The sequence below is a fragment of the Leucoraja erinacea genome, chromosome 11, assembly GCF_028641065.1.
Source record: "Leucoraja erinacea ecotype New England chromosome 11, Leri_hhj_1, whole genome shotgun sequence".
In the NCBI taxonomy this organism is placed as follows: domain Eukaryota; kingdom Metazoa; phylum Chordata; class Chondrichthyes; order Rajiformes; family Rajidae; genus Leucoraja; species Leucoraja erinaceus.
The window spans coordinates 31,682,616-31,705,824 of record NC_073387.1 but is presented as its reverse complement, the minus strand read 5'-3'; positions in this window follow the sequence as shown (position 1 = coordinate 31,705,824).

Sequence of the window (23,209 nt, the reverse complement as noted above, 5' to 3'; positions counted from 1 at the left end):
GTGGATAGAGAACTGGCTGGCAAACAGGAAGCAAAGAGTAGCAGTAAACGGGTTCTTTTCACAATGGCGGGCAGTGACTAGTGGGGTACCGCAAGGCTCAGTGCTGGGACCCCAGCTATTTACAATATACAGTGGCTTGCAAAAGTATTCATACCACTTGAACTTTTCCACATTTTGTCACGTTACAACCACAAATGTAAATGTATTTTATTTGGGATTTTATGTGATAGATCAACACAAAGTGGTGCATAATTGTGAAGTGGAAGGAAAATGATACATGTTTTTCAATTTTTTTTACAAATAAAAAACTGAAAAATGTGGCATGCAAAAGTATTCAGCCCCCTTTACTCTGATACCCCTAAATAAAATCCAATGCAACCAATTACCTTCAGAAGTCACGTAATAGATGTGTAAAAAAAAGAGAGGCATACATAGAGTAAATAGTAGGAAAGTTATCCACGTAGCAGAATTGTTTCCCCAGCTCCACATCATGGTGGAAGCTCTGAATGATCAACACCAAAGTTTCCGTTTCTCGATATAAAAGAGAATCCTTGAGTCCAACCACCATACTCATAGCATAGATTTATTTCACCAGAAATATTCTAATGTGGCTCTTCTGAATCTACTGTTCCTCATTACTCAAAAAACCTATATGCCATTGAGTATTCCTATAGATAGCCTGGTTGCCTGATTCATCCCAATATTAAAAATCAGATTTTCTACCCATGGTTAACAAAGCATTTTCTAAATTCTCATGACCCAATTTAGCAGGGCTGGAATTAACTCACTTTTTCACAAGCACATATGTCTACTTTGCAAAATCACAATGCACTCTACCATGGTATCTAATTTGTTGAGTCATGCAAATCATGCTTAAAATGTGTAGTCACCATAGGAACATAGCAAATGTATACCTGCAACGTCCAATGGAAATGGTATTTTTAAATTTGTTTTCTTATAGGAGCAGCATGGCGGTGCAGCAATATAGTTGCTGGTTTTACAGCGACAGAGACCCAGGTTCGATCTGTACTATGCATGCTATATGTATGGAGTTCGTACATTCTTTCCATGACCGCATGGGTTGATTTCGGGAGCTCCAGATTACTCCCACACTCCAAAGACATACAGGTTTGTAGGTAAAGATGGAAAACTGTCTCTAGTGTGTAGGAAAGTGCTAGTGTATGGGGATCACTGGTTGACTCGGTGGGCCGAAGGGTCTGTTTCCATGCCGTATCTCAAAACTAAACTAAACTGCTGCCCTAAAAGCTGGTAGCCGATCGATATTATACTGAGTCACCAAACTGATACTGTGTCTAAAGCCTCCACCTTGGAGGTGGGCTTTGAGAATCAATTTGCTTTACTCTGTTGCATTTGGGGAGGATGTTCAAACATGCACACAAGAATTATGAATTTAATTTTTTACAATGTTATGTGACGTCCATTATCAATTGCATTTCATCAATAATCTGGAGCAAATTGCAATCCAATTTAATCCATAATTTAGAGCAAAAGCAGGAAGCTGGATCAGGGTTTCAAAACTGAAAGGATAAAGACTGAAATAAAGACAACATCCTGACAGCTCCAGTATAGAAGTTGGCAACTCTAATTGGTTCAGGCTATGAAGATATCAAGCCGATGGCATCTGCAGCTTCCGATTTCACTGTACTGGCATCTCTCCAGTAACGTACTTTTTATTATTCACTCTCAGGATGTGGGCATCACTGTCAAGGCAAACATTTACTCCTCTTCCCAAGTAGTGAGACCACTGAAAGGCTTGCAGGACACTTCAGAGGGCATTAAGAGCAAAGCATGTTGTTGTGGGACTGATGCCACATATAGGCCAGACTAGCTAAAGACATCAAGTGAGTTGAGTTTATTGTCATATGCATAAGTATGTTGAGGTACAGATACATTAAAAATCGTTCTTTAGATATTTTGTTTCATTCTTAAAATGAATTAGTTAGATTCCATGACAGTTGGCCAACTTCTCTGTCATTTTACACACATCTTTTAAAACTGACTGGGTGTTCATGTAACCAGAAAATATACTTCTCTATTTAACACAAACTTTCCTCCTTTAATTACTAAATTAAATGCTCTTACTCAATTTTGGAAAACACTTCCGATGTCTCTAATAGGCAGAATAAATGCCAAAAAGATGATCTTCCTCCCACAAATCCTGTACTTATTTCAATCAATACCGATATATCTTCCTAAAATTAAAAAAAAAACTTGATTCTCTGATTACAAACTTTGTTTGAGATTATAAAACACATAGAATTCATAAACGGCACCTATGTAAACCTAAAGAAACTGGTGGATTGGCTCTACCCAATTTTTTATACTATTATTGGGCAACGAATATTAAAAATGTAATCTATTGGTTGGACAATACAGGCGAACAGGTAAAATGGTTAATAATGGAACGAGAGGATTGTTCGCCTTTTAATATAGGCGCGATTCTTCTCTCTCCAATAAATTTGAAGAAAACACTATATGAGAAAAATCCAATTATCCACAGTACCTTATGAATCTGGAGACAAGTGAAGTCAACCCTTTAACTGAGAAATTTATCTCTTCTTTCACCGATTGCCAATAATCCTTTGTTCAAGCCATCTACTTTAGACCAAACGTTCACATATTGGGAAAGAATAGGAATCAAAAAACACGGAGATCTTTATGAGATGGGAACTCTTCTTTCATTTCAAGAATTACAGTCAAAATGTCAACTGAAAGGTAATCAATATTTCAGATACCTTCAAATTCGAGACTATCAGAAATCATATACCCAAGACTACCAATCTTTGTTGGCAGACATACTAGATGAATGTATGACTAGAAACTCGGAGTCAAACAACTGTATAACACCCTTTTAAATATAGAAATCCCATCGTCAGAAGTAATTAGAAGAACTTGGGGAGATGAACTCGGCCTAAAAATTCTAAAAGACAGACGGGAAGAAAACCTTCTATACTGTATATACACAATTGCTCGATTAACGCTAGGCATTCATTAATTCAATTTAAAATACTGCACAGACTACTATTCAAAGTCTAAACTGAATAAGATCTTTCCAAATGTATCTCCTATTTGTGATAAATGTCTTCTTCAGGAAGCAACTATAACACACTCCTTTGTCTCTTGTATAAAGTTACATAATTTTTGGAGAGGAATTTTTGAAATCTTTTCAAAAACACTAAAACCAAAATTGGATCCCGACACAGAACTGATTATTCTAGATACGTCAGAAGCCTGCTCTGAGCTATCATTATTTCAAAGACTTTCCTTAATTATGGCCTGATAACGGCAAAAAAACTAATACTTAAATTTTGGAAACATACATCTGTCCCTACTCTTAAGATGTGGATTACAAACATGTCTGAGATGATACATCTTGAAAATATTAGACTTGTCTTAGCAGAAAAACCAGATCACTTTTCGAAGACATGGACACCATTCATTGATTTATTATAAGGATAGTATGGTACAACACAACTTTGGAGTTACTAATTACGGGTTGGGTGAGGTGGGTGGGGAGGGATGCGAGGCAGGTATATCACCACTTTTTTTTTCTTTCTCTTTTTGTCTTTTTATTTTTCTTATTTTTTCTATTCCTTTCTTCTTTCTTTCATTTACTCACTCTTTGGCTACACCACTTTGATAGTCTAGGGGTTCTTTCTATCTTTGCACATTTCACTTTTTCTCTTTCTTGCTTTTTCTCCTTACCTTTCTTCCAACTAAAGCTAAATAGTTCAAATTGAAGCTGTCCGATAACTGGATCATTTTATATGCCGTTGGTTATATTTTTGTACATTTGCTTCTAATAAATTAAAAAAATATATATATATTTTAAAGCTGAAATTAAAATTTATAGTTACTAGCGCAGGTATTGAATTTAAGATTTTAGATTATTGGTCCTTGGCTCTGCATTGCTCATTAATGTAGTTTCAAACCAATTATCCTGGGCAGAGCTCTTGGGCATTGTGATTTTAAAAATAATAATAAATATCATAACTTCCCACCAATAAAGTAAATCTTGGATGATTATTTCAATGATCTCTAGAAAATCTAGATAAACTTTTATTTGTAAAGCTACTTTCCCAATTTTAAGATGAATGAAATGTTCATGGCTTCATAGCTGCAGATCACCTTCCTGTGTTACAAAATATAGGAACACAAATATTGATTTCCCAATTGGTCATTTTGTATCAAAGTCTCAGAGATTTGGATAAAGTAGGTGGATGTAGGAAAACACGAGCCATGATGTCAGATTTCACCTTCCTGTTTGCATCTGATATTTAGTGGGTTTGACAGTGCAGGACAAAGGAACATGTTTGATTTTCACCTATTTCCTAAAACCATTAATTCTCTCCTCCACAAGAACAACATGGTTATAATGTGTACCAATTACAAATTGTGCTGGTGTGTCTCACCCAGAATCTGTCGATAACGACTCCCAAACTTGCCAATTCTGCCACCTAGGAGACCAAGGGCACCAGGGACATGGGAACACCACCAACTGCAAGTTACCTTTCAAGAAATATGCCATTGCTCCTATGTCTGGGGGAGCACACTTTCAAGCTTTTGTAACTTCTGCTCGACGGGACCTGGGTGAAGAAATAATGACCAGGATGGGACAATTCTTTGATCATGTTGGCTGCTTTTCCCAGGTAGCGTGATGGGTAGATGGAGTCAATAATGGGAAGTCGGGTCTGTGTGATGGACTGGGCTACATCTACACCTTTGCAATTTATTGCAGTCAGAATACACAAACGCTCCAGAGATTAATCTTATGAAAATCACTTTTTGACTTTTCTATAAACCTCATAAACAGATAATTTTGACTGTTTTAACCAATTCACTTTCATGTCATGCCCCAGCAATGATTTTTTAATTCCTTTTGCCCCCCTTTCTCCATATGTCACCCTGGACTCCAAATGAAAACTCCAATCATTTAAATATGTTACATGTTGCAAATTGAACAAATACTCCATGTATCGTGTGCCGGAGGCAGGGATTAGTGTCATCAGTGGTGTACAATTGAGAAGCAGAGTTTTCTTTCAGGTTTTGGTGATTAAGGATTATAAATGTTACTCTTTACTCAAGAGATTAAAAACACATAGGCTGTCCATGATAGTTTATAAAGTATACTTTTAGGAAGGGAGAGGCTGAAGGGTGGAACATGACATTTCCTTATTTTGTGTTGTTATAGTTATTAAATAAATAAAAAATATCTTAAGGAGGTTTGGGTTACCTCTCAATTCTTTGATTTGTGTGTAAGTACATTGAGTGAGCAATTGTGATTGTTATTTTTATCCTGCTGTTAATTTTTTGTAAACAGTTGTAATGCTACCATTTTTTTACTTCGCCAGATGCCTTCCAAAGATTAAGCAGACATGAATCTGAGCGCAAGAGGAAGTCAATGAATCTGTGGAAGAATGTAACAAAAACATACAGCATGTTGAGGTGGGGAAGCCACAAAGAATTAAACATGACATGGAATACAATAAGGATTCAATTAGGAAAATGTTTGTGGTTCTTTTCATTTATTTATTCTCGAAGTAACTTAATTGTTATTTTAATTGAATCCTAAAATAGGGTACACAATATATTCCAGTGTAACTCGTAATCAAATATATTTTGCATGATAGCCATACTATCAATCGAATACCTAAACTGTTTAGATGATCGGTTGTGATGAAGATCACTTATGCCCTAAGTATACACAAATCATGAGTACTTTTTTCAATTATTTCAAAATTACAACCAACCAAGCATGTTTAATAAAACACTTTATCCTCAGACTGGTTGAAATGCGGATTTACTACTGTAAGGAGTATCTCACAAAATAAGGATTGATGCATCAAAGGGGAAATTAGATAATATAGAGTGAAAAAGAGAAGATTATACACTTAAAGCTGGAAGCAAAAAAGTAGGAGGCTCCTGCAGAGCACCAGTGGGGCTGAATGGACTTTTTTTTTGTACTGCAATTTATATGCTACTCTGTGGTATTTAAAGTTCAAATATTAAACCTTCTGATATTTGGTGCAACAAAGACCAACGTATCTGAATGATGATTGTGGCTACTCACTTTATCTTTGCCTTTCAGAGATCCCTTTAGCTTGCAACCTTATATGTCAAATAGCTCAAAGATCCTTGTAATCTTGACACCAGCAGCTAAAATCCCTGCTGGGTGGATGTGAGACATGAGAATGATGAGAGGTACGTACAAGGGGCACAGATGGGCAAAGTGAAGAGGATAGATGGTGGTAGATGAGGTCAGATATGGAGAAATGAGAGGTTGTTCACTTTCCCAGAATAGAACAGTAGGATTTATTTTAATTGAAGGCAAACTAGTCAGTGTGGGGTGGCATTTGTGATTGTACATGAAACAGGCATGAATATGAGAAGCATTGGCCTTTTTAATAAAAAGGTTTGGTGTTTAAGTGTAAGGGGGTCTCTTTATAATTGAAAGCATATTTGGAGTGTATTTGGGAGGATGGGAGGATGTGCTTCTTCCTTGGTATGAAAGTTTAACAAAACTACTGGAGTTATTTAGGATACAGCTGACAGATGATAAGGAATGGTTGTAGTACAATGCAGGGTCAGTAATATATTGTGCACCTTGCTACCAACTTAGGATGAACCTTTTGGAAAATCAGATGTTGAAGCTGAAATATTTGATAACATACTAAGCATAAATTAACATTAAAAAGACTCATGAGTCATAATGGACAAAAAGACAATGGGACTGGTGAGGAGAATGGGGATGGAGAGCTGGAGGCAAAACTTTTGAGATAATGGTGTGGGAAGAAAACTGGAGGCATACATGGGAGAAACCTATGGAGAAGATCAGCCAATCATATAAATAAGTGAGGTAATAAGAAGACTATCTCCGGACGGTGGCTGAAGGATAGATGAGATGCCCTAAAGATAGAAGGAAATCTGGAGCCAGCGTGGGGATGATTGCTATGGATGAAGATAAGAAAAACTCACCATAAGGAATGTTGGCGCCTTACGCTCCCACCAACAGTGTAGACCTCTTAACTAACAGTGTAATCTGTTAAGATCTCCTCCAGTGTTTGAAACCTACACCATCTGTGAGCCCTGCTGTTTATTCCAATGTATGTTGACAACATCATTGATTATTGTAGGTCCTGTGTGCTCTGTACATGGAGGTCCTTATTAATTGCAGAATATACACTGAACACTGCACATAAATGAATTAAAATTAAGTTGATAGAGTATAAAAATGGGTACTGTGCTTCAAAATCTCTGGGTCAATGGTCCTCAAGATCCATTAACATTTCCCTCAGTAGAATTGTTGAAATTCTAATTGTTAGTACTTGTCGTCAGTACGCTGGACAGTATCTGAAGGACAAAGAGATCTGTGTCAATAAGCTTACTTTGCTCAGCCACCTTCCCTCATCTGCTCTCAATCACTGTGAAGTCTTAGTTACCTGAATGAAGTGCACTTGAACAGTATTTTTTTCCATGACACATGGAGCTAAAAGTTACCTGCTTCCTCCAATGATCCCTGATTCAACAGCTGCCTTTTTAAAAAATAATTGCTGCTTGTGCATGCATTGTGCTACCCTATTGATATTGGTATTGGTATTGGCATTGGTTTATTATTATCATGTGTACCATGATACAATGAAAATCTTACATTTTATGGAATGGCTTCTCATCCCACATTGCCATGTTACAGCTTGGAAAATCATGCTGTCTGAAATGTTTCCTTTAAACCAATCTAAGCTTATTCTGATAGATTCCTGCAGTCTCTGATCTTCCCCCAAATTTATTGCTGGGCATGTTATCTTCCATCTGAGAATGTTCCAGCTTTCGAGAAGATATCAACTTCTACAACTTCAGGTAATTCACAGTTTGGTCTGTGTAAGTGCTATTGAGGTATAGAGTCAGGTGGCATGGAAACAGATCCTTCAGCCTAATAGGTCCATGATGATGACAATGCTCCTTGTAGGTTAGCTCATTTTGCCTGCATATGGCCCATATAACTCTAAACATTTCCCTTTGATGTTTCTGACCACTCCCACAGCCCTGCATTTTACATTTGTTTTCTTTCAGTTGTTTGTGTTCACACTCTCAGCATTGAGTTCTGATGGCCCAGAGGACGGAGAGAGACAGGCAGACAGACAGACATACCGACCGAGAAACAGAAGTAGAGCGGCAAAGTGAGACAGTGAGAAAGTGAGAGTGAGTGAGAGAGGGAATATGGAGATAAAGAGGGTGAAGTAGTGCAAGAGAACAAGAGAGCCAACAAAATGCAGGAAAGATTCTGCAATTTATGGAAAATCACAATAGATGCAGAATCATAATCCTTGGGGAATTTACGTATGAACATTAATCTTGGGTCAAATAAGAACCTTGATGTTGGATAGACCTACCAGCACCGGCTCCAACCTACGAGAACCTCCGAGAAACTTCGAACTCCTGGCAACCCACTTGGACCACCTTGCGACACACCTATGGCTCAAGAATGCGCGCTACTCTCCATGGCAACTTCATTCTAGTTGCCGCTAATTTTTCAACATGTTGAAAAATTTTCAGCGACCATAATGAGGTCACGACTAGTTCCCAAAATGTGGGAACTCCTCACGACCATGAAGGCGACTCCCCCAGCAACCACCCGCGAACATGTGGCGACCATGTGGTGACTGCAAAGTCTCCTGCAGTCGCCTAAAAAGTCACCTAAGTGGGACAAGCCCATTTGGCATTGCCATCTTCAGGTAGTGTCTCTCAGCAGTACAGTTTTCAACACCACATGACCCATTTGTTTTAATTACACTCTCTCAAGATTACTGACTTGCTTCAAAATTCAGGGAAACATGACACATTGTTTCCATGTCAAGTTGAAACAACATTGGTTTCTTGCACGGGCATCTTGGCATAGATACACCTAGAAACTATTCCTGGAATGGGAACACAAATCATCTTTGGCACCACCTAGTTATTGTGCCAACTGATAATTCCGAATCTGAATTTGTTCCTGGCACTGCACAGGCCATCTCCTCCACTCAATGTCTCATTCAATGTGCAGTTTGTAGAACTAATTTTACAAAACAGATTGTGTGCAATTTTTCAGTTTTGTATGGTGCATTTTGCAATATGTGAAACATCTAAGATCCCTTAGCTGGACTTTCCCTGTACTCCTTTCATCTTGCCCTTCACTGCATGAAATTTGCATTTTCTTTTGTTGGCCATCCAACATTTCCAGCCTAACTTTGGGTAAATCTGCCATTTTGCTTGCCTGTACATTATTCAAGATTTAGCTCTGTCTCACGTTGCAACCATTCCCTCTGGCAGGACTCCACATTCCATAAATAATCTACTCTCCAATGAGTGATCCATCAAATATGTGAACTTGCAGTTATCTGCAAACAATCTTAGCTCCCTTAAGAAAATATCAAAGTGTCTCTGCTCTTGGTTTGCAAAGAAAAAATGGTGCTTGTCAACTATTTAACTTCTAGACAGGTTTCAATGCTCTTTTATTACAAATAATAAATTCACCAGAGTCTCAATTTAAGTCTCTATGGTCTAGTTACAATTCTTTCCCCTTGTGATCAATTAGATGCAACAACATCTTAACTTCCATATGCTCTAGTTTATCTGACAGTCCTGGCTTAATATGTTGTGTTATGATGTTTCCACTTTCTCTATTTGTTAAACAGGTTACGCACCTAGAAATGCAGCAGCTCAGTTGTCCTTATTTGCTCCATTGTGTACTCTCTCAATTGAATTACACAGCTTTACTTTTACTTTGGAAACATATTTTAGCTTAATTGGGAAAATTCTAGGTTTCAGATATATAATCTATATATTATATAATCTGTATATACATATATTATATATATGTACAGACCGATGTTTGTTGACTGTGGCGTGCAGCTCATATCCAAATAATTTTGGAACTGCTTTGCTGTTGTTCTGCTTGCAAAATGTCACCAGAGGAAGGCGCCATTTTGTTTTTGGTGCAATTTCAATTCAATGCAGAATGACCATGGCAAACCTTTGAGAAGTGAACAACTTTTCTTGGTCGGAGCAGATTAATATGGGTATTAGGTGCGAGATGGATAGGAGCCAATAAGAAATGTGTGTGAAAGGGAACAATATCTTTATATGAATTTCAAGTCAATTCATCAAGGCAAAAAATAAAATTCATGATTTGTATGATTTTCTTTTGTATAAATAATGTGAGCTTAGCTAAGTGATAAATCAAAGAGGCAAGAGGTTAACTGGGCTTCGGTTAAGAATAAACATTTTCAACATGTCTATATAACTAAAAGTCTCATCTTGACCACTTAATGTCTGCGCTTTATATTGATTTTAGAAATATCGTTACCATATATCGCTATGATTTTTGGCCTTCACAGTCCTCCTTCGCTGAGGCAGCAATGAGGATTTTTCCGATCGATGAAAAATAAAAAAGTTATGAGTGTTTAAAAAATCTTGAGTTCAGCTGATTGGTCCTCTCCCCTGTCAATCACCACGAGCAAGGTAACGCCCTTTCCGGGGGGGGCAGGACTATAAAACTCTGGATGTCTGGACGTGAGTCAGTCACTCTGGAAGACCGTGAGGGAGAGTCCACAACTGTGATTCTAAGCTGTGAATCAACTGAACTGTAAGTCTGCAATGTACATGCAATAAATGATTTGTTAGCCCGTAAATGACAATGCAATGAGTTGTTTGGCGATTTGGTGGCCTGCACTCTGCTTGAAATGCTATGAAATAGAGTTTTGTAGCCTGCACTCTGCCTGAAATGCCATGAAATTGAGTTTAGTGGCCTGCACTCTGTTTGAAATGGAATTTCAAGGAATAGCCATGGGTAAACTGCCAGCCCACCAACCCTGAGTGACTGCTCTGCCAGCCCACCGGCCTTGAGTGACTGATCTGCCAGCCCACCAGCTCTGAGTGATTGAGCTGCCAGCCCACCAGCCCTGAGTGCTAAGCTGAGTGATTGAGCTGCCAGCCCACCAGCCCTGAGTGACTGAGCTACCAGCTCATCAGCCCTGAGTGACTGAGCTGCCAGCCCACCAGCCCTGAGTGACTGAGCTGCCAGCCCACCAGCCCTGAGTGACTAAGCTGCCAGCCCACCAGGCCTAAGTGAGCTGCCAGCCCACCAGGCCTGAGTGACTGAGCTGCCAGCCTACCAGGCCTGAGTGACTGAGCTGCCAGCCCACCAGGCCTGAGTGACTGAGCTGCCAGCCCAATAATCCATTCGGCCCACAATGTCCATATTAGCCCTCTGGAAACCAGTCCCTTCGGCCATCAACACCCATACTAGCGATCTAGAAAGTCCCCCCCTCCCCCCCACTGGCCACCAATATTGGAATTGGTGGAGAGGTGGAATATCGCTTCAGGGGACCAGTCCTCCCATGTGAACATGGGACCCAATGGGTCCCACTTAGTGTAGTTCTATATATGTTTGAAGGAATTGATATAAAAGCTAGTAGGATATGAAAGATATTAGGATACCAATATTAATTTAACTTTGGAGATATAACTGATTTGGGGACATGAATTCCATTCCAAAAATATGAAAGTTAATTAACTGCCTGACAGTTCATAACTCGGTGATTTTGTGTCTCAATTCCTGGCATTTTTCTGACTTTTTTCATATATCTGTTCCGTTTGTCTTCTTTTAGATAGCTGGTCATATTTGGAGACATAAGCAACTGCAAATCCTTGAATCTGGAGCAAAAGAATAAACTGCTGCAAAAACTCAAACAGTGTGCCAAACAGCATCTGCGGAGGGAAAGGGATGCTAAACAATTCAGTTGGAGGCTCATGAATCAGGACTGAAAGTGCAGAATCAAGATAGCAAGTACATGGAAGAGAGGGAGGGCAAGGCAGAATCTGGGCAATGATTGCTAAAACCAGTTAAGGGAGGGATAATGAGCAGGTGAAACTGGGTAGGGGAAGTGAACCTAAGGAGAATAAACCCAAGTAGGTAGGTTAGCAGGTGACAGACAGATGGAACCAGGTGGGGTAAGGTGTTGAGTTTGGGCAATGAAATCTGGAGCGAAGTGAATAAAGGGAGAGAGTCCCTGGGCCAACTGTGGGGCTGGGAAAGGAGTGCAGGGAGAATGGGTTACCTCAAATTGGAAAATTCAATATTCACACCATTGGTCTGTGGCATACCCAAGCATGAGATGCTATTCTTCTACAAAAGGACACAAAGTGCTGAACTAACTCAGCGGGTCAGGCAGCATCTCTGGAGAACATGGATAGGCAATGTTTTGGGTGGAGACTATTCTTCAGACTTTGTCCCCTCTTGCGTATTAATTAGAATCTGCAGTTTGTTGTTTCTACCTTTTGACTGCTGTTCTTCTAATTTGGCTTTACCATTACAGTGGAGAAAGCTGATGACAGACGGGATAGAGTGTGAATGGGAAGGGCTGCAACGAGAAGTTCAAGATGACCGTTATGGACAGAGTGTAGGTGCTTTGCTTGGTCTCAACAATGCAGAGGATTCTGTGTTTCAGTTGGGTCTGTTCCCTGTTTTTGTTCCCTTTGCAATGGGGCCGTTTGGGGCATGTTAGTCATAGAAACAGGTTGTATCGCCATTAGCATGATGAGGTGCGCTGTACTATTTCATGATCACAACCCAAGTACAACCCTAATGCCACTGAATTTCAAGGAAATTTCCAAACTCTTATAAAGCAGCAAAGACTTTGACAAGTGTCTGACAAGACTTGTTTGGGCAGGCCCTCTCTGGTACACCAGCAGATGGGAAATCACTGCTGAGGCTTGCCAAGGCCTTGCTGTCTGACACTAGGATTGGAAAAATACATGAAAATTGGTTCCATGCATCCATATGGGACGAATACAGATGAGTCATGATTCTGAATAGCAGGATGGACCAAACAGTACTTCACCCAGTGTGTGATTATTACAGTGTCAAGGGTACAGCAGTGGCAAATATTTGCCCCACTATGAACTTTTTTTCAAACAATGCCATTTAGTCTCAATTGTCTCCCAACAAGAGGAAAATGTCTTGGCCAAAGAAATATCCAGTATTATAGGTTTCAGTCTGTTATTGTTGCTCATGTAATTTCTGTCTTTCTCACTTTATTGATGTTTTCCCTTAAAGTTTAATGCCATCTTCCTTCATCTTTGATTTGGCTCTCTTCGTTTCCTTTCTATCTTGATTTCTGTTTTATTTCTGTAATTTTCCCTCTCAGGGAGCTGGAAAAGTTTCATGTTGTCATGTGTAATTTGACAAGGAGTATAACCTACTGGGAAATGTAACATTATATGCAACAAGTGTCAACATGAAATGTGTTATAATATAAAGGATGAAATTACATGGATTCAAGTTTCTGGATCATTGGGACCTCTTTTGGGGAAGGTGCGACCCATTCTCCCTACAGAAAGCACTTGAACTCGAGGGGGACCAATATCCTGGCGGGGAGATTTGCAAAGGCTACTGGGGAGACTTTAAACTAGAACGGTTGGGGGGAGGGACTCAAATAGGGAAAGCTAGCAGTCAGTGTGTGAGGCAGGAGGCAGAGAAGGGTAGCACTCGGACCTAAAATGCAGGGGAGAAAGAAGAAAAAGACAATAAACAGAGAATAAGAGGGGGTGGGTTTCTTAAATGTATATATTTTAATGCTAGGAGCATTGTAAGAAAGGTGGATGAGCTTAGAGCCCGGATTGACACCTGGAAGTATGATGTTGTGGCAATCAGTGAAACATGGTTGCAGGAGGGCTGTGATTGGAAACTAAATATTCCAGGATTTCGTTGCTTCAGGTGTGATAGAATTGGAGGGGCAAGAGGTGGAGGTGTTGCATTGCTTGTCAGGGAAGATATTTCAGCAGTGCTTTGGCAGGATAGATTAGAGGGCTCGTCTAGGGAGGCTATTTGGGTGGAACTGAGAAATGGGAAAGGGGTAGCAACACTTATAGGGGTGCATTATAGACCGCCAAATGGGGAGCGAGAATTGAAAGAGCAAATATGTAAGGAGATCGCAGATATTAGTAGTAAGCACAAGGTAGTGATTGTGGGAGATTTCAATTTTCCACACATAGACTGGGAAACACATTCTGTAAATGGGCTGGAAGGGTTTGGAGTTTGTAAAATGTGTGCAGGATAGGTTTTTGCAGCAATACATAGAGGTACCTACTAGAGAAGGGGCGGTGCTGGACCTCCTGTTAGGAAATGAGACGGGTCAGGTGGCAGAGGTATGTGTTGGGCAACAGTTCGGGCCCAGTGATCACAATACCATTAGTTTCAATATAATTATGGAGAGGGTCAGAACTGGACCTAGGGTTGAGATTTTTGATTGGAGAAAGGCTAACTTTGAGTAGATGTGAAAGGATTTAAAAGGAGTGAATTGGGACTTTTTTTAATGGGAAAGATGTGGAAGAGAAATGGAGGACATTTAAAGGTGAAATCTTAAGAGTACAGAATCTTTATGTCCCTGTTCGGTTGAAAGGAAATAGTAAAACTTGGAAAGAGCCATGGATTTCAAGGGAAATTGGACACTTGGTTCGGAAAAAGATAGAGATCTACAATAATTATAGGCAGAATGGAGTAAATGAGGTGCTTGAGCAGTATAAAGAATGTAAAAAGAATCTTGAAAAAGAAATTAGAAAAGTTAAAAGAAGATATGAGGTTGCTTTTGCAAGTAAGGTGAAAGTAAATTCAAAGGATTTCTACAGCTATATTAATAGCAAAAGGATAACGAGGGTTAAAATTGGTCCATTAGAGAGTCAGAGTGGACAGCTATCTGCAGAGCCAAAAGAGATGGGGGAGATATTGAACAATTTCTTTTCTTCGGTATTCACCAAGGAGAAGGATATTGCATTATGTGAGGTAAGGGAAACAAGTAGAGTAACTATGGAAACTATGAGATTCAAAGAAGAGGAAATACTGACACTTTTGAGAAATATAAAAGTGGATAAGTCTCCAGGCCCGGACAGGATATTCCCTAGGACATTAAGGGAAGTTAGTGTAGAAATAGCAGGGGCTATGACAGAAATATTTCAAATGTCATTAGAAACGGGAATAGTGCCGGAGGATTGGCGTACTGCGCATGTTGTTCCATTGTTTAAAAAGGGTTCTAAGAGTAAACCTAGCAATTATAGACCTGTTAGTTTGACTTCAGTGGTGGGCAAATTAATGGAAAGGATACTTAGAGATAATATATATAAGCATCTGGATAACAGGGTCTGATTAGGAACAGTCAACATGGATTTGTGCCTGGCAGGTCATGTTTGACTAATCTTCTTGAATTTTTTGAAGAGGTTACTTGGGAAATTGATGAGGGTAAAGCAGTGGATGTTGTATATATGGACCAGGAAGGCCTTTGACAAGGTTTCTCATGGAAGGTTGATTAAGAAGGTTCAATTGTTTGGTATTAATGGTGGAGTAGCAAGATGGATTCAACAGTGGCTGAATGGGAGATGCCGGAGAGTAATGGTGGATGGCTGTTTGTCAGGTTGGAGGCCAGTGACTAGTGGGGTGCCACAGGGATCTGTGTTGGGTCCACTGTTGTTTAATAATAATAATAATACATTTTATTTGTTGGGCGCCTTTCAGACATCTCAAGGACACCTTACGTAGATTAACAGGAATATAAACATATAATCAGAGTAAAAAAAATAATAAAGACATCACAGAGACACAAACTAAAATCAGAATTCAGTCCAAAAACAGAAAATCAAAAACACAATGTGAAGAGAGAGCAGTGGCAGCCAAAGCGCGCCAGTGTCCACTCTCCCTCCACGGCAGCCATCTTGGACAAATACTAACAGGATTACATTACAGACAAAAAAATTCACCCCCCCCCACACTGGATACCACTGTGCGGGAAGGCACAATGTCCAGTCCCCACCCCAAGTTCACCCCAAAGTCAGGCCTATTGAGGCCACCGCAATTGCCTCTATGGAGGCCCGATGTTCCTGGCCATTCTCACCGGGTGATCTTGCCCCGGCGTCGGGAGAGTCCTCTCAGCGGCTGGGCCACCTGGAACGGCCGCTTTCTAGTTGGAGAGCGCAGCTTCCGAGGCCGACAAGGCCGCGCCGGTTTGGAGCTCCCAGGCTCCCGATGATGAAGTCGGCGCCACCCGCTCCGCTCCGCAGACCCGCAGACCCGCAGCCCGGAGGTGTTGAACACGGCGGTCTCAGCTCACCGATGCTCCAGCGCATCGATCCAGCGCGGCGACCCAGGCAAGGCATCGCCCGCTCCGCTCCACGAAAGCGCTCCAGCGCTGTGCCGCCACCGAGGCCGAGATGCTGGGCGGTCCCCGCCAGGAAACGCACTCCAAGCCCGCTGGTAGGCCACGAGGACGGGTCGATGGGAAGCCCGGAGAAAAAGCTGCCTCACCGACTAGGTAGGGACCTAGAAGTAGAGTTGACACCTACCCGCCACATTAAAAAGTCCATATCCCCTACAAACGAAAAACAGGACTCACTAAAAACTATTTAAAAAAAAGCGAATTAAAACGGACGGCTGCTGGCTAGCAGCCATTCCTCAAGATGGCTCCTCCTCCTCAAAGTTTGTCATGTACATCAATGATCTGGATGATGGTGTGGTAAATTGGATTAGTAAATAGGCAGATGATACTAAGATAGGTGGGGTTGTGGATAATGAAGTAGATTTTCAAAGTCTACAGAGAGATTTAAGCCATTTGGAAGAGTGGGCTGAAAGATGGCAGATGGAGTTTAATGCTGATAAGTGTGAGGTGCTACATCTTGGCAGGACAAATCAAAATAGGACATACATGGTAAATGGTAGTGAATTGAGGAATGCAGTTGAACAGAGGGATCTAGGAATAACTGTGCACAGTTCCCTGAAGGTGGAATCTCATGTAGATAGGGTGGTAAAGAACACTTTTGGTGTGCTGGCATTTATAAATCAGAGCATTGAGTTGGGATGTCATTTTACAAGGCATTGGTGAGGCCAATTCTGGAGTATGGTGTACAATTTTGGTCGTCTAATTATAGGAAGGATGTCAACAAAATAGAGAGAGTACAGAGGAGATTTACTAGAATGTTGCCTGGGTTTCAGCAACTAAGTTACAGAAAAGGTTGAACAAGTTAGGTCTTTATTCTTTGGAGCGCAGAAGGTTAAGGGGGGACTTGATAGAGGTCTTTAAAATGATGAGAGGGATAGACAGATTTGACGTGGATAATCTTTTCCCACTGAGAGTAGGGAATATTCAAACAAGAGGACATGACGAGAATTAAGGGACTGAAGTTTAGGGGTAACATGAGGGGGAACTTCTTTACTCAGAGAGTGGTAGCTGTGTGGAATGAGCTTCCAGTGAAGGTGGTGGAGGCAGGTTCGATTTTATCATTTAAAAATAAATTGGATAGTTATATGGACGGGAAAGGAATGGAGGGTTATGGTCTGAGTGCAGGTAGATGGGACTAGGGGAGAATACGTGTTCGGCACAGACTAGAAGGGCCGAGATGGCCTGTTTCCGTGCTGTAATTGTTATATGGTTATATGACATTATATTGTGATGTAAAGACACCACGTGTATAATCTAAATTGGGATATAAAAGCTAAATGTGACTTCAAAAACAATGTGAAATGTATCAGGATATAAAATTGATTGAGGATTTTTATAAGTACATTAAAACAAATGGACAAACAAGGAGAAGGTAGGACCACTCGCGGATGAAGAAGAAATTTTATGGTTGAAGACAGAGGATGTAGGCAAGGTACTAAATGACTACATCGAAGAAACAAGGAACTGCAAATGATAATTTCCAAAAAAATACACAACAGGAACAGGAATAACTCTGGGGGTCAGGCAGCATCTCTGAAGAACAAGGATGGGTGACGTTTTACATGGAGTCTCTTCTTCAGACTGATTGTGGGATTGTTGGGTGGGGAAAGGAAGCTGGAAGAGAGGACAACAAAATGGGCATGGAGGACTAAGAGAACAGTGTAGGAAATACTAATATGCTAGGCAGTCAAACCAGGGCAGGACCTTCACAGTAAACAGTTGGGGCCTGAACTGTGTTGTAGAGCAGAGGAATCTTGGTGTACAAGTACATAGTTCCCTGAAAGTGATGTCACAGGGTAGTGAAGAAGCCATTTGGTATAATGGCCTTCATCAGTCAGGGTATTGAGTTTACAAGGTGAGACGTTATGTTACAGTTGTACAGATGTTGGTGAGGCTGCATTTGAAGTGTCATGTTCTGTCCTGGGCACCCTGCAAGCTTGGATGAGGCACCTAGGTCGGTATGGATGAGTTTGGTCGAAGGGACTGTTTCCATGCTGCGTGACTATGATTCTACAACTCCAAATGTGAGCATGTACAAGGGGATATCCTAATGTTTTGTCTTCAAATAACCTTTTACTTTAAAATAGTTTTAGATTCCGCAGCATTATTTTTTTTTAATCCAAAATTGTTACTGAATGCTTATATCAAACATTCGATAACTGTGATTGTTTTACCAGACAGTGAACCTGAGAAAGATGACTAATTGGCTATCAAAGTCATTTAATGATATCACCGACATGGGGCAAATCCCTGCTCTACGGACCGTTGATCAATGTGCAAGGAACGAAAGTCCTTGTGGAAGACTGCCGTGGGATCACACAGGTAGAAATAGTGTCACAGTACCATAAAATTTGTGGCTGCTATCAAGCAGCTAACTGCACTAACCCTATTTTGCAACAATAGGCCTGTAGCCTATACCATGGCATTTCAAGTATTCATCTAAATACTTTAGATACAGCGGGGCAACAGGCCTTTCGGCCCACCGAGTCTGTGCCGACCAGCGATCAACCTGTACACTAGCACTATTCTACACATTAGAGAAAATTTACAATTTACCTACAAACCTGCACGTCTTTGGTGTGTAGGAGGAAACTGGAGCACCGGGAGGAAACCCACATAGTCACGGGGAGAACGTATAAACTCCCAACATAACACCCATAGTCAGGATTGAACCCGGTCTCAGGCACTGTAAAGCAGCAACTCTGCTCTGCCACTGTGCCGCCCATGACTTCTTAAAAGTCTTGAGAGTGCCTGCCTCCACCTTTCCCCAGACAGTGTGTTTCAGATTCCAACCATCCTCTAGGTGAAAAATAAGCAACTCTGCTCTTTACTGGTTCTCTGGTTATAAACATTTCTTCTGAGGCGAAAAGTTTGTCGCTCTCTGTCCTATCGATGCTCTTCATAATTTTGTGTATCTCAAGCAAAGCCCTCAGTTTTCTCAGCTGGAAAGATTTTTAAAAACGGCCTATTCATTCTCTCCTCATAACTGAAATGCTCCATCCCAAGAAACCTCCTACTGAATCTCCTCTGCACCCTCTCCAGTGCAATCACATCCTCATATAGTGTAGCAGCCAGAATTGCAAATGTACTCCAGCTGTAGCCTAACCAGTGATTTATGTTGCTGTTCCATTACCTCCCTTGTTCTTATAGTCTGCGCCCTGGCAAATAAACCAAGATCACACATATCTTCTTAACCACCCAGCGTGGGCTGTGTTGGATAGCCATCAATCTTGAGGCAAAGATAAATTCACACCCATCTTAATTCCATTAATACTGTCAAGTACATGGAGATTTTCACTTGAAAATAAGCCGTCCTCTACAAGTTTTGAAACATGGACTTTAATTTGAGGATCAAGTTTAAGTGTTATCCCACATATACACTGTATAACAAACATAAATAACAAACATACAATAATAGTGCAAAGACAAAAAGAATGCCCCCCAAGTCTATGTAGTTTGGAGCTTATTTGAACGTTGTTGTGTTTAATAGCCTGATAGTTGTTGGGAAGACGCTGATCCTGAGCCTGGACGTTAGTGTTCAGGCTCCTATTCCTTCTTCCCGATGACAGGACTGAAATGAGAGTGTGGCCAGGGCGGTGTGGGTCTCTGATGATACTGGCTGCCCCTTTGAGGTAGCTATTTCTGTAGATCTCTTCGATGATCTGACTTGATGAGTTCAAGGTTTGCAGTGATGTATGTGGAGACACAGCTGGGAGAAAAAACTGCCTGAATAGTTTGCTAACTTGTATCTGTGCATTAATTAGCTAGGGGGATAAAACACACATCAAACTGACACAACACATAGAAAGAACAGTTTAAAACACTCCAATAGAAGTTAGATTGTACATTACATCTAAAAGAATGCAGAAAGAAAAGGCGTCTTGACCCACTAATGACCTACTGCTTTGTAACGATTAGTACTTCTAAATTTTAGTGACTGTTATTACGTGGGAAGAAAAATGGTAATCTGGTTTTAAAAAGCAAAAGGATGCAGATAAATTTGGAATGATTATTAGTGGTGGGTTATCACATCTGTGCCGCAGTCTCTTCTTCCTGCTCTTGCTGACCACATTTAGGAGATTCGCAATCCGTTAAATGTGTTCAACATGCAGGAAACAAAGACCAGCTCACTCCTGCATATTATGTGGTTAAAGGACTCTTTAAGCCTCATAAATGTGATTGATAATTCTTTTATGTGCACCCTTTCATTTGGATATTACTTACTACATTGGAAAATTGAAGCAAATTGAAAAAAGAGTTATAAATATAAAATATTACATGTAAAATGACAGCATTGTGGTTAAAATCATAATGGTTATTACAAAACCATTAGCTTTAGTGTGTTAATACAATTTATCTTAATTTACTAATATATCATGATTATTAGGCACGTTAATAGCTTGATAGTATTTATGAAGTGTTTACTGCTTCATAGTTTGGGAAATAGTTACTAGCACTCAGCACAGAAATAAACACCTCACTTACAAATAAAACTGCCAAGAATGGCTTGCATTAATCATTTATTTGCCTGTTTTATTTTCTCAATGTCTGTTAACGAGAATAACATAATGAAAACTTAGAATCTCTACTCAACTGTAGTTAAGATCAATTAGAAACAGTAAATGCAGGGCATTCAAAAATCATTTACGTATTTCTGCTATTAAATTGCACTTTGTACTATTAATTTTATGAACATGCAGTGTAATTCTACTTATCACAGGAAAATCAGCTATAACAAGGGTTGGCAGCATTTGATTTTGATTGGTATATGACTGATAAAGTTGATCTCGCCTCTCAATCACATATCAATGAAAAAAATATTTCCATCATTAATAAGCAGAGTTCATTAATGTGTGTAAGGTGCAATGAATGAAGCTGAATTATTTATCTGGTTAGAAATGCTTACTCCACGGTGTAACGGTGAATAGTTTGTCCCTCACAAAATCCACATATAGTACATTGAAATTAAACTTTAGAAATTTCCACCTTCACAGTTACATTTGTCATGGTGGGCAGTTCATCTGTAATAATGTTAGTTTTATTTTGCAGCCACTTCTAATTTTATATGTTCCTCCAAAATTGAAATAAATTCCTAAAATGTTAACATGGCTGGCATTATTAAAATTAAAAATAGAAATCTGTCTAGCCTAAGGATGATGATGATGAATAACCTGCACTTTATTTGCAAGCCAAACACATAAGGTTGTATTATATTAAAATTAACTTGCACTATCAGGCAGAAGATAATCAGTCAGAAATTAAAAGTACTCTAATTTAACAAGAAATGTTGGTTTGTTTAATTGTGAATACATTAGTCACTAATTTTTAAACCCCTTTCTAGTTATGCATGACTTTTACATACTAGGAAATAACATTTACACATTTGCAATCTATACATTCGCTTTGTGACCTCCGGGTTTCCTCCGGGTGTTCCTGTTTCCTCCCACATCCCAAAGATGTGCAAGTAGGTTAACTTGCCTCTGTAAAACACGGGATAACATAGAACTAGTGTGAACCAGTGATCGATGGTCGTCATGGAGTCAGTCGGCCGATGAGCCTGATTCCATGCTGTATCTTTCAAATCAATCAATCAATCATTCTTAATGAGACTGAAGCAACTGCAGCAAAAACTATCTGCTGGCGATTTTAATGAATGGATAAAGACCATGGACCATGGAATATGACCTCTATGATCCTCAGTATGGCAAAGGTGCCAAGAGTGAAAATGCAAAACAAGGGATCATTCTGCATCACTCCAGCATTTTGTGTCTGTCTTCGGTGTAAACCATCTGCTGATCCTTCCTACACTGTTCAGATGTAGATTCACTAAGACCCTATACATTTGCTGTACGCATCTTTACTCTTATACTCAATTCATTTTGCAATAATGGCCAATATACTGTTTGCCCTCTGTAGCTGCTCATTAACATTCCAGCTGGTGTGAGGTTCCTAATCTGGGACCATGTAGCACTTGGGACTAAAAGCTGCTAACTCACGGGTCTAGAATCCCTAAGAGTTATGATTATGATATTTTCCTGCCCCTTCCCGAGGTCCGTACTTTAAATCAAACAATGTCCAACCAATTCATTTCACTGCAGCAATATTGAGCACTATGGGTTAGGATAATAGACTGGAGCTTTTTGCTTTGTTTGTTCCTGGACTTTGTAAGTGGTGATGTGATAGCAAATGGGGAAGCAGATTTCAACATGCCTACTTCTACATTATGTGTGAGCAATCCCCCTTGGAACAACAAGTTCGCTATTTTAAGTGTAAATCACTTAATCACAGTGACATTAACATGACTTCTGCAATTGAGCTGTGGATCCATTCTTTTCCTGAATTCCTGGAAGTCGCCTGTTAAAGCAGAGTGAGAACACACTGGCAAATGAAGGCGTTGAAGACATGACAGGGAAAGATGCCAAAGCATCCTAGTACCTCACACCTGCATTCTTGCCTGAAACTGTGAAAGATTTTGTTCACATTACTTGTGTTGACAGGTTACTGTGACAACTTTGGCAGTTACATTGCCTACTTGCAGACCCATGTGCAATATCCATTACACAGGATTTATCACCCACAGAAAAACTCCCTCATTATGGCAGAACACTGGTGCTGTGGTCTATTGGAACAAGATCAACTGGCAATTAGGTCTGTCAGAAATGCTCTGCTTGTAGATGTATAAGTCACCAACCGCTTTCAACCTCTTTTTCTGGGCAGTTCTAGGGCTCTGCCAAGAGCATTTGCAGGATTATCAGCAGAACACCTCTGCATAGACCTGTTAATTGATTTTCAAGGCAAGCATCCCAAACTCTTTGCCTGCAATGAAGCTGGTTTCACTCGGATGCAGTGGTGTCATCAATTGCACGTATTAGACAATTGAAAATACCCTAGGTTGCTGACCTGTTCTTGTCAACCTCGAGGCCTTTCAGTCATACAATATGAAACTA